Raw genomic sequence first — 11,828 nt, forward strand, 5'->3', positions numbered from 1 at the left:
GTGACTGGATGCAGTCCAAGAAAGACCTAGGGAAAGCGGCTTTCGTATTTCCTCTAGCTAAACTAGCATGTAGGTCTAGTATCTGGTACGAGACAGAAGTTCTCGGCTTGGGAATACCTGCCTCTGCCCAGGGAGATTTCTCGAGTCTTGTAGACGCTCCTCGTCGGTCGGCCATGAGGAAGACCAAGATTTTCTGGTGTACCTCGGAGCTGGATCATCTGCTTAAGGGCATTTTTAGAGCCTTCGAAGTTTTTAACTTCCTGGAATGGACGTTAGGAGCCTTGGGTAAAATTGCTGCTTTTAAAGAAGGTGATCCCTCTAACTTAGTCCACTTAAGGTCCTGTATGGATAAGGCATTGCGGGACAGGTCCAATAAGTTGGCAGCACTTTTCTGCAGGGATTCTCAAGAAAAGGGCTCAGATGTGCTTATTTCTGTCACGGGGGGTTACTCCCTTCCAGAAATTAAGAGTTATTATATGCTCCGGTTTCTCCCTTGCTGTTCTCTCAAGAGCTCATGAAGGAAATATCGTTTGCTATAACAAAAAAGGCCACTCAAGATCTGGTCTCTAAGACAGCCAGACAGGTCCTCCCATCTTCCTTTTCCAGCCGCAAACCTAAGGAAGAATCAACTTTTCCTAAGTTCTCCCAGCCCTTTCGAGGGAACTCTTCCAGCAGGGGTAGCTCCAGACCTGATGCAAGAAGAAATAAGAGGAGAGGCTTCAGATCAGGGCGAAGCAGAGTCTGACTGCTTTCGCCTTCAGGCAGTAGGAGCCAGACTACTCAACTTCTGGCAAGCGTGGGAGAAGAGAGGAGCAGATCGTTGGTCAAAACAGATTTTGAAGGAGGGTTACAAAATCACCTTTATAGGGAATCCTCCTTTGGTCTTACCTCCAGTGGATCTCTCTCCCAGATAGAGAGAGGAGGCAAAGAGACAAGCATTATTTATTCAAGTGTCTCTAATGTTGGAGAAGGGGGCCATAGAAAGATTACAGGACATACGTTCTCCAGGCTTTTACAACCGCCTGTTCCTGGTACCCAAGAACTCGGGGGGATGGCGTCCAGTCCTGGACATAAGTGCATTGAACAAGTTCGTCCAGAAGACGAAGTTCTCAATGGAGACTTCGAAATCAGTTCTTGCTGCAGTAAGGAAAGGCGACTGGATGGTCTCATTAGACCTCCAAGACGCCTATTTTCACATCCCAATTCATCTGAACTTCATGCATTATCTAAGATTCGTATTTAAGGGGGAAGTTTTTCCATTTCAAGCCCTATGTTTCGGCATCAGCACCGCCCCGCAAATATTTACGAAACTCATGCTCAACGTAGCAAAGATCCTCCACTCAAGGGGCATCAGAGCCTCCCTGTATCTCGACGATTGGCTTCTCAGAGCTCACTCATACGATCACGGCCTGAAGGATCTCCAGACAACTTCGAGTCTTACGAAAGAACTGGGTCTTCTTGTCAACAGGGAAAAGTCTCTCTTGATTCCATCACAAGAGATTCTTTATTTGGAAATGACGATTTGGAGTCGGGTTTTTCGGGCTTTTCCGTCTCCTTTAAGGATGGAGCAAGCCAGTTTGAAACTCCGATCTTTTCTAAGGAAAAGCATGTGTTCAGCGAGGAAGTGGATGAGTGTAGTAGGAACCCTCTCCTCCTTGGAACAATTTGTTCCCCTAGGAAGACTGAACCTTCGTCCTCTCCAATTCCACCTCAATCACCATTGGAACAAGGAGAAGGACTTAGAGTCAATGAACATTCCGATTACGGAATCCATCAAAAACTGCCTTCGGTGGTGGGCCGAACCAGACAAGTTCCAAGAAAGTCTCAACTTAACTCAAAAGAACCCAGACCTTGTGTTATGTTCCGACGCCTCGGACTCTGGGTGGGGAGCAACTCTGGACAAGTTGGAAGCTTCGGGGCTGTGGTCAGAGACCCAGAAGAACTTCCATATCAATCAGAAAGAATTGTTGGCAGTCCTGTTAGCCCTCAAAAGTTTCGAAGGGTCAGTTCTAAACAAAGTGGTACAAGTCAATGCCGACAACACGACGGCATTGGCTTACATTGCCAAACAAGGGGGAACTCACTCGATATCTCTTTACGAAACTGCGAAGAATCTCCTTTTGTGGGCAAAGGAGAGGAATGTGCTCCTGATGAGGAGGTTCATCCAAGGAGAGAAGAACGTAATGGCAGACAGCCTCAGCAGAAGAGGTCGAGGTCAGATCCTGTCCACAGAGTGGACGCTCCATCAACAAGTATGCAAGAGTCTGTGGTGACTTTGGGGTCGACCATGCATAGACCTCTTCGCGACATCAAGAACAAAGAGGTTAGAGGCGTATTGCTCTCCAGTACTGGATCTAGAAGCAGTCCACATAGATGCGTTTCTGTTGGATTGGACCAATCTAGACACGTACGCTTTTCCACCATACAAGATCCTGTACAAAGTGGTACAAAAGTTTGTAGCAACCGAAGGGACAAGAATGACCCTAGTGGCCCCCTTTTGGCCCTCAAGAGAATGGTTCACAGAGGTACTGGAATGGATGGTAGACAGTCCAAGAAGCCTTCCATTAAGAGTAGATTTACTCAAACAACCTCACATGGAAAGATTCCATCAAAATCTCCAAAGTCTTCAGCTGACTGCCTTCAGACTATCGAAAAACTCGCTAGAGCTAGAGGTTTTTCGAAGGAGGCAGCTCAAGCCATTGCAAGAGCAAGAAGAACGTCATCAAGGTTTATCAATCCAAGTGGGAGGTTTTTAGAGAGTGGTGTAGAGTCAACTCTCTTTCCTCATCCAGTACCTCTGTAGCTCAAATTGCGGACTTCCTGCTCCACCTTCGAAGCAAGCGCAACTTTTCTTTCTCGACTATTAAGGGATACAGGAGTATGTTAGCGACTGTATTCAGGCACAGAAACCTGGACCTTTCAAACAATAAGGATCTGCAAGAACTTCTTAAATCCTTTGATACAACAAAGCAACGGCACCAAGATTCACCACCTTGGAAGCTGGATATTGTTTTAAAGTTTCTTATGAGTGACAGATTTGAGCCCTTAAATTCAATTTCCTTGAAGAACCTTACTTTGGTTAGTCTCGTAACAGCCAAAAGAGTTAGCGAAATCCATGCGTTTAGCAAAAACGTTGATTTTCGAGATGGTAAGGCTGTCTGTTCCTTACAGTTAGGCTTTCTCGCCAAAAATGAACGCCCTTCTCAACCTTGGCCCAAGGCTTTTGAAATTCCGAATCTTTTGGATTTAGTTGGCGAGGAGTTGGAAAGAGTCCTATGCCCAGTAAGAGCTCTGAGCTTCTACCTGGACAGAACAAAAGAACGAGGCAATTCGGAAGCTCTATGGTGCTCAGTCAAAAAACCCACGTTGCAGATGTCAAAGAATGCCTTGTCATTTTTTATCAGGCTCTTGATTAAAGAAGCTCATGCACATTGTAATGAATCAGACCTTGGACTTCTAAAGGTTAAGACTCACGAAGTCAGAGCCGTAGCAACGTTAGCAGCATTCAGACAGAATAGATCGTTGCAAAGCATAATGGACACAACCTTTTGGAGGAGCAGATCTGTGTTCGCTTCACATTATCTGAAAAGTGTTCAGACTCGTTATGAGGACTGGTACACTCTGGGTCCATTCGTAGCAGCGATCGCAGTAGTGGGTGAAGGATCCACCACTACGTTCCCATAATCCTACTAACTCTTTCTTCTCTTGGAACTTTTATTTGTTTTTATGGTTGTTTGTGGAGATTGTGTCAGTCTTCCAAAATCATTGATTTTAGTCAGGTGGTCAATTTTGTTCCTTGAGAGTGCCCGGAACTGGTTATTGGAGGAGGTTCTGTCGCAATGAGGTATATACACCGGTTTGACAGTCCCTAAGAGATCTTCAGCCCCCTGGGAGGATTGCTGGATCTCATAAGGCTAGCAGACATAATGAGGCAGAGGATCATTGAAGTCAGCTTCCTCATCAGGTACGAACCCTTAAGTTTGTTTTGAATAACTCTTAAGCAGAATTCCAACTATATTAGCTGTCTCTAACCCTCCACCAAAGGTGTTAATCAGCTATATATATAACTACCGGGTAAGTCTTATGTTTAAAAATGGTATTTTCATTATAAGACAAATTTATGAACATACGGTAGTTATATATAATTAAATCCCCACCCTCCTCCCCTCTAAGAGACTAGGGGCATGGAATATGTGAGGGTTCCTGGAATGGTTCCTAGGTACCTCGCTAGGGCGCAGGGGTGGTACACCTGGCTATCCAGTCGGCTATTGGCGCAAGTTTTGAATTTTCTGCCGTGACGTCAGGGACGTAAGCTATATATATATAACTACCGGGTAAATATGTTCAAAAATTTATTTTATAATGAAAATACCATTTTAAAAGATATTAAAAAGCCATCTACTCCCATTCTAAACAATAGTACAAATCTCTCTCAGGCCGTGTCCTTGCCTGATCTGATGGAGGTTCCACTTGAAACCAATTTACCTGGTGAACCTGTATTGGGGAAGGTGAAAAAACCTGATAGCCCACAACCTTTTAATAAAAAAAGAGAGAGACATCCATCACTCTCCTCCTACCATAAGAAACATTAAAGTCACGACTTCAAATAAATATGATGTCTTGCCTGCTGAGGTTTCTGATCAACGGGAAGGTAAATTGAGTGAATCCGAAATTCAAGTTGAGGTCCACCATCCTCCTCAACAATAAGATCAAAAGGATACAAAGAAAAAGACAAACACAAAACCCAATATATCAAGATCCTCTATAGAGATACCACCGGGATATAGTGTTAGAACAAATATTGCCAATGGGAAGACCTCATCCAAGGTGTCTTCCAAAGAATAAACCATAATTTTTTCCTCCATTCTGCAATGGAATTGCCAGGGTTTAAGGGCGAAATATGAAGAACTTAAGCTCCTCATACATGAGCACTCTCCTATAATTGTATGTCTACAGGAGAGCAAGCTCGATGCTAATACTCCTTGTCCTTGAGAGTATGTTAGCTATAGGACACCATATGATCAACGAGCAAGGAGCCATGGGGGAAGTCTTGTATGCGTTCGTCCAGATGTTCCCCAAATATCTCTACAGGCATTGGTTGTACAGATTGATATAGGGAGAAAATACACAATCTGTTCTCTTTACTTGCCTCCAAATGATAACATCTCGTATGACAATTTAGTAGAGGTGATTCAACAACTCCCACAACCTTTTATATTACTAGGAGATCTTAATGTAGACATCTAGTATGGGGTGATATTTTGGCAAACGCAAGAGGTAATATTATATCATCAATTTTGGAGAATGAAAAAAGATGTAGGACTCCTTAATACAGGAGAGCCCACACACTTTTATGTACAGACAGGTATCTTGCCCTGCATTGATCTATCAGTAGCAAGCTCTAACTGTCTTCTCGATTTTAATTGGAGAACATTAGATGATTGGCATACTAGTGATCATGCACCAATCATAAACACCAACAATGGTCCACCTTTACAGAGATCGCTACAATGGAATCTTGATAAGGTGGACTGGGATATATTTCGGGAGCTAAGTAAAATTGAAGGAAATGCAGAACAGTTTGAAAGTGTTGATGATGCCGTAGACTTACTTAATGGAACTCCTCACACAGCAGGAGTCAATTCCATTCCAAAAACAACAGAGATATTCAAACGACAACCAGTCCCCTGGTGGTCATCAGAACTAACTGCCCTGCACAGAGCCACAAGAAAGTCTTTTAACTCGATTGCGCACGCCCCGTACTGAGGAAAATATAGTCATATACAAGAAATGTAGAGCACAGTTCCGTCATGCTATGAAAGTAGCTAGACGCCAGTCTTGGGTGTCATTTGTTTTGTCCATTAACAGTAGAACACCAACATCATGTGTGTGGAGGAAAGTGAAAAAGATAGCAGGCAAATTCAACCGAAGTTAGCAATGCTCTGGCTGATCATTTTTCAAATGTATCATGTAAGTGCAAAGCAGTTCCTGGTCACCAATATAGGAACATTGGAGAAAAGAAAGTTTAAAATTTCGCAACAAGAAAAGAAGTCATACAATTTTCCTTTTACTGAAAGATAATTTGATTCTGCACTTGCTACGTCTACTGATACAGCCATGGACCCAATGGAATTCCATATGCAATGATTAAACATGTACATTTTGATACAAAGTTATTTATTTTAAGCATTATTAATAGAATATGGCATGATCATAGTTTTCAAAGTGTTTGGGAACTAGCCATTATTTTAGCCTTTTTAAAACTGGGTAAGGATAAGTTTCTAGCAGCAAGCTATAGACCTATTGCATTGACATCTTGCTTATGTAAGATCATGGAGAAGATGGTCAATGCAAGGCTGATGTGGTACCTTGAGAAGAAGGGTATTTTATCACCCATTCAATGTGGATTCAGGAAAATGCACTCAACAACTGATGTGTTGATACGACTCAAGTCGTCAATTTGTGAACCCTTTGCTTCCAAGCAGCACCATATAACAGTCTTTTTTTTTACCTTGAAAAGGCATATGATACTGCATGGAGATATGGTATACTTAAAACCATTCATGACTTGGGTTTAAGAGGAGAGCTACCACTATTTATTTAGTCTCTTCTTTTACATAGAATTTTCAAGTGAGAGTGGGGGGAAATTTTATCAGAAAGTAAATGTCAGGAAGAAGGAGTTCCCCAGGGTAGTGTGCTGAGTGTGACTCTGTTCGCACTAGCAATCAATGGGATATCCTTAGTCATTCACCAAGATATCCTATCTACACTATTTGTGGATGATCTCTCTTTATCATTTGCTGGAGGTAGAATGGCAATAGTTGAGAGAAAACTACAACTCGCAATTGATAAAATTATTCAGTGGGCTGATATGAATGGGTTTAAGTTTTCAACAAACAAAACTACTATTGTCCATTTCTCTCTCTCGTATCCGGGGATTACATCCAGACCCAGATATATACATGAAAGGACAACGGATCCCATGTGTTGGGGAAGCCAAATTTTTAGGATTGATTTTCGATTGTAGGTTGACCTGGGTCCCACACTTAAAGGCATTAAAAGCTAAATGTCTTGAGGCTCTGAATCTTTTAAAAGTATTGTCCCATACATCGTGGGGGGCAGGCCGTATAACGATTTTGTAATTATACAAGGCCTTAATTTTTTCTAAAATTAGTTATGGTTGTGAAATATAGTCCTCAGCCACCCCAAGCCAGTTAAAGATATTAAATTCAATACATCATGCTGGTATTAGATTGTCCACAGGAGGGTTTAGAACCTCACCTATCCTAAGTCTCCTTGTTGATGCCGGAGAGTTGCCTCTAGACTATTACCGAATGTCTTCCATTATTCGGTATTGGTTTAGGTTACAAAGACTCCCTAACTCTTTAGCCTTTCAGACTGCAAGCCTTGTAAGGCACTCAACTGAGTTGCACCCAAAATCTTCTTAACCTTATGGCTTTCGGGTAAAACAATTATTAAACAGGGTTGATATACAGTAATTAGAGGTAAGGTGCTTCCATTTAAGATATCATCAACCTCTCCGTGGAAATTACCAGAGATCTCTTTTTGTAAATATTTTATTGATGTTAAGAAAAATATGTCTGACTTAGAAGCTAGGTCTCTTTTTATGGAACATTTTGAGGAACATAAGGAATCCACTTTTATATATACTGATGGCTCCAAATCTGATGCTGGCATTGGATTTGGAGTATATAGTAGTTCTTTTAACTGTAGAGGGGCACTTCCTCCAATGTATTCCTTATTTCACTGCGGAATTATATGCCATACTGGCCGCTATTGAGAAAATAGCGTTAAAAGAGGAGGGCAATTTTACCATTTTTAGTGATTCAAGATGTGTCCTTCAAGCTTTAGAAGTTTTTAATTCTAGTAACCCTTTAGTTTTAAAGATTTTAGAGTGGCTTTTAATCATTGGCCTGAAAGGTATAACAGTTTGATTTTGCGGGGTTCCGGCCCATGTAGGTGTGTCTGGCAATGAAGAGGTAGATTCACTGGAAAGAGTGCTGCAGCAGAGTTGCTACCAAGAAGGTATCCCCTTCTTTGTAATGATTTTTTACCAGCAATTAAGAATTTTACTTATAACCGTTGGCAACAGCATTGGGATAGTTTAACCAAAAATAAGATGAGAGAAATTGCGATTGTTATATCCCCTTGGAGATATAATGGGATGCCCTGAAAATGGGAGACTACTCTTTGTCGTCTCCGCATTGGTCACACTCGGATGACACATGAGTTTTTGCTGGCTGGCCAACACCAACCATATTGTGACAACTGTTTAATACCCTTGACTGAGAGGCATGTGTTGACTGAATTCCCCACTTATAGCACAGAAAGAAATAGATATGTTAGAAGCTCGGGGTGAAGATGGCAGGTTCATCCCTGGCAAGATCCTCGGACATAATGTACTGTATCGTACAATGATAGTGACATTTTAAAATTTATATCAGAAGCAGGTCTTCTCAATGCTATTTAACTTTTAAAACATATTTACTTTTCTGGTTTTAATTTAATATTTTTTAAATCTTTATTTATGATAAACTATATTGGCGTCAATGACCTTCGATATCAGGATGCCAGAGAACTCCAAATCAAGCAATCGTGACTTTTGTTTCCTGGGTGAAGTTGCTCTTCGTGACAAACTGCTCTTTCGGCTGGCAGGTAGATTTGGCGAGAGCCTCCGAAGAAGTTACTGCTCTTCCCGGCGAGAATCTCCTTCTTCTTCTGGTCATCGGAAAGTCTTCTCATTGAGGCAATTCAGATATTCATCCTCTGGTCTCTTTGATTGTGGTACTTCCCACATGTTGTTGGGGGAGTTAAGCATTCCCTTGTTGGAACTTAACCCAGCACTCTCCATTGAGGGGCTGGGTAAAGCACAAGGGCCCTCCCTGATGCTTAATACCCCACTCGCCTTTTTGAACTATCTGTTTCGTACAAATTCAGTGGTTTTGATTCCCGATGTTTTTCATCTTTCAGTGGTGTGCAGTCGTTTTCATCGGCTCTCCAGTTCTCATCAGCGTTCACGAACGTGTGTCGCTCACAAACGTTTTCTTCACTCCAGGACCACTACTAATACTACTCTTTCTACTACTAGGGTGCTGATGGGCCATGTGCCTCCAGGACGTAGTTGCCTGTTCTGCTTGGTACCTCTTACTTTGCATCGCTTTATGGTATACGGTTATCTTACAAGCCAACGTCTTCTTTGATAAGACCTTCAGGTAGGTAGAACATAATTCTACACAGCGGTTGCCGCAACAAAAGTCTTCCGATCACTCGCCTCTCTGGTGATTCTGAACAAATCTTGCGATCATAATCCTTTCGTGGTAATTTGCTTCTCTCCTCCACACTAGTTTGAGAACTTAGATCTCTGTCACGGTTCTTTGGCCGATTCCTTGGATCCTCTCCTCAACCCTTCATTCCTGCATTAGGAGACATAACCCTGTGGGGTTATTCACCTTTTTCTTTCTTTTTCTTTCCCTATGTTTTAGGAGATTGAATTCAGCTTTGGCTTACTCTACAGCTGTAGCAACTTGGTTGTGGGGGGGACTTCCTACCAGCGAAGTTAAGCAATGTTGTGTCTGTTCAGTACTTGAATGGATATTGCCTGGGAACACAAGATGCTATTGGGATCTCTTCTTACTCCTCCGTCAGCCTACGCTCCCTCTGAACTTCACAAACAACTTCTGCCCTCCATCCACGGGATCCTCCTCCGGAGATGCAAATACAACCAACCCTTAGCTAGACCTCGGACTTGTTCATCAACACTTTGACGATGACGCTCTCTCGCAGCCTGAGTTCGCTCATTGGCTGATGTTCTTTTCTAGTGATAACTCCTTTTCTCATCCTCAAGTTAGGTTTGCTGTGTATTGGGTAATCCCCTCTTACGAGTTTGGAATACTCATCTCATTTTGACAAAAACATAGAATCTGCATATTATTTTTCACTTCCGCCTACCTGTTGAGGTGTGCTGGCGGTTCTCTAACGTACGCAATCTGAACATCTGGACTTAGACGTTACGTCTTTTTGGCAGAACGACAGGTTTGATCAAAGTATCTCTAAGCTTATATAGTCAGTTCTTCCTATAGAAGTCTCCAGTTTTGTCCTCTCCTGTTTGGCAAGGGGAAGGCATATGGTCAAACAAGCAGTTAGTCCACAGGACTTTCAGTGCATGTTTGACCACTATGACTAATACTCCTAGATTCCAGGACATCTGTCATCAAGGAAGTATCTTCAATCATACAGACATACCATGCCAAGGTGCAGTGCCTCAGTTTCAACAGCACCTCTGGTTTTCACAAGTGTTTTTACCCTAGTGTCAACCTGGTCCATCAGGATCTTAACAGACTCGGTGGCTGACCTTCGTTACTAATTAAACAACAACTTGAGTTTACAGCAGTCTGAGGATTGAAGTAAATCTTGAGAGATACCCTGGCTTCCTTATCAGAAATGGATATGTTCATCATTAATAGCCTGCAGAAGTTTTTCCGCTGTGAGATGTGGTCCAAGGTGGAAGATCACGGCAGTGAATTCCTTTTACGAGGCCCAATTTCAGCCAGCGGTGGTTACATCTCATAGGTCACCATTCCACTCTGGTTTGTCAAGCCCGGTTAAACTCCTTCGAATTCAACCTCTTCAAGGAGAGCCAGATACCATGTAGTTTAGCATGAGGAATTCCCTTTTTCTCTATTCTAAGGGACCCAAGCAGACGACGATTGACAAACAAAAATCATCATGGAAAGGGTTACTTTTAACCCTGGATAGGTATGCTACTCGGACACCCCTTTAAGGGTATACTCGGTCGTGAGCGACCCCGACTCTGAAAAAAATTCAGGAAAAATTCAGTTATGCATCAATCTGTATTGTTTGACTTTCTAAAAATACTTCAAAGAATGCTAAAAACTACTGAAAATATAAATGATACCCATCTACAAAATAACTATTTATTGGAAATATATTAAAAATTTAAGTATTAAAAAAAAAGACGATGTAAATATTCACAAAAAATAGAAATATACATATACACATAAATCCCTTTAGGGACACCTTCCTAGATGGCAAAGCAACAGCGTGTAATTGCTGGAAATGAGTTGGACCCATAGAAGTCAAGATCTGAAATGAGAAAAAAAGGGTAACTTTTTTTGGCCAAAAAAAAATTGTCCAAATTTCATGAATATTTTTGGGTACCCAAATGAAATAGGAAGAGGCTAATTATTTTATAGAATAAACTCATATTATCCTAGAACAGAAATACATAATAAAATGTGCACTAAGATGTAATTTACGGTTATAACAGGGGCGAAATCTAAAGGTCATTTTTGACGGCCTAGTTTCACAATGTAAATTTCTTATGAAAATCATTGTATCTCCTATAAAATATGATATTTATGCATTAAAATATACCAAAATATCACGAATTCTATACAGAACAAGAATATATAGAGATATGCCAACTTACCTTTCGGGTATGTCAACAAAATGGCCGCAGACCGCAAAAACTCTTACAGCCCAATCTACCACTTGAAATGAAGAATGGGGTTGCAAGCTCCATATCATCAAAATCTCTTTTTAACTCCATTAGAAGTGTGTTGATGACATCCATGCTGAGGGAAAACTGCCACCTGGCCATTATTGAAGATAAATTCAAAATAAATAGAAAAAAATCAAATTTGCAAAAAATAAACAAAATTCAGAAATTAGCATTTGAGGGAAAATGGACCTCATGGCAATATATGGCATCTAAGCCAAAACCAATGTCATGCAAGTGGTAGACACACCATCCACCCACACTTTCCAACTATAAAGAACCAAACAAG

The sequence above is a fragment of the Palaemon carinicauda genome, chromosome 19, assembly GCF_036898095.1.
Source record: "Palaemon carinicauda isolate YSFRI2023 chromosome 19, ASM3689809v2, whole genome shotgun sequence".
NCBI lineage: Eukaryota > Metazoa > Arthropoda > Malacostraca > Decapoda > Palaemonidae > Palaemon > Palaemon carinicauda.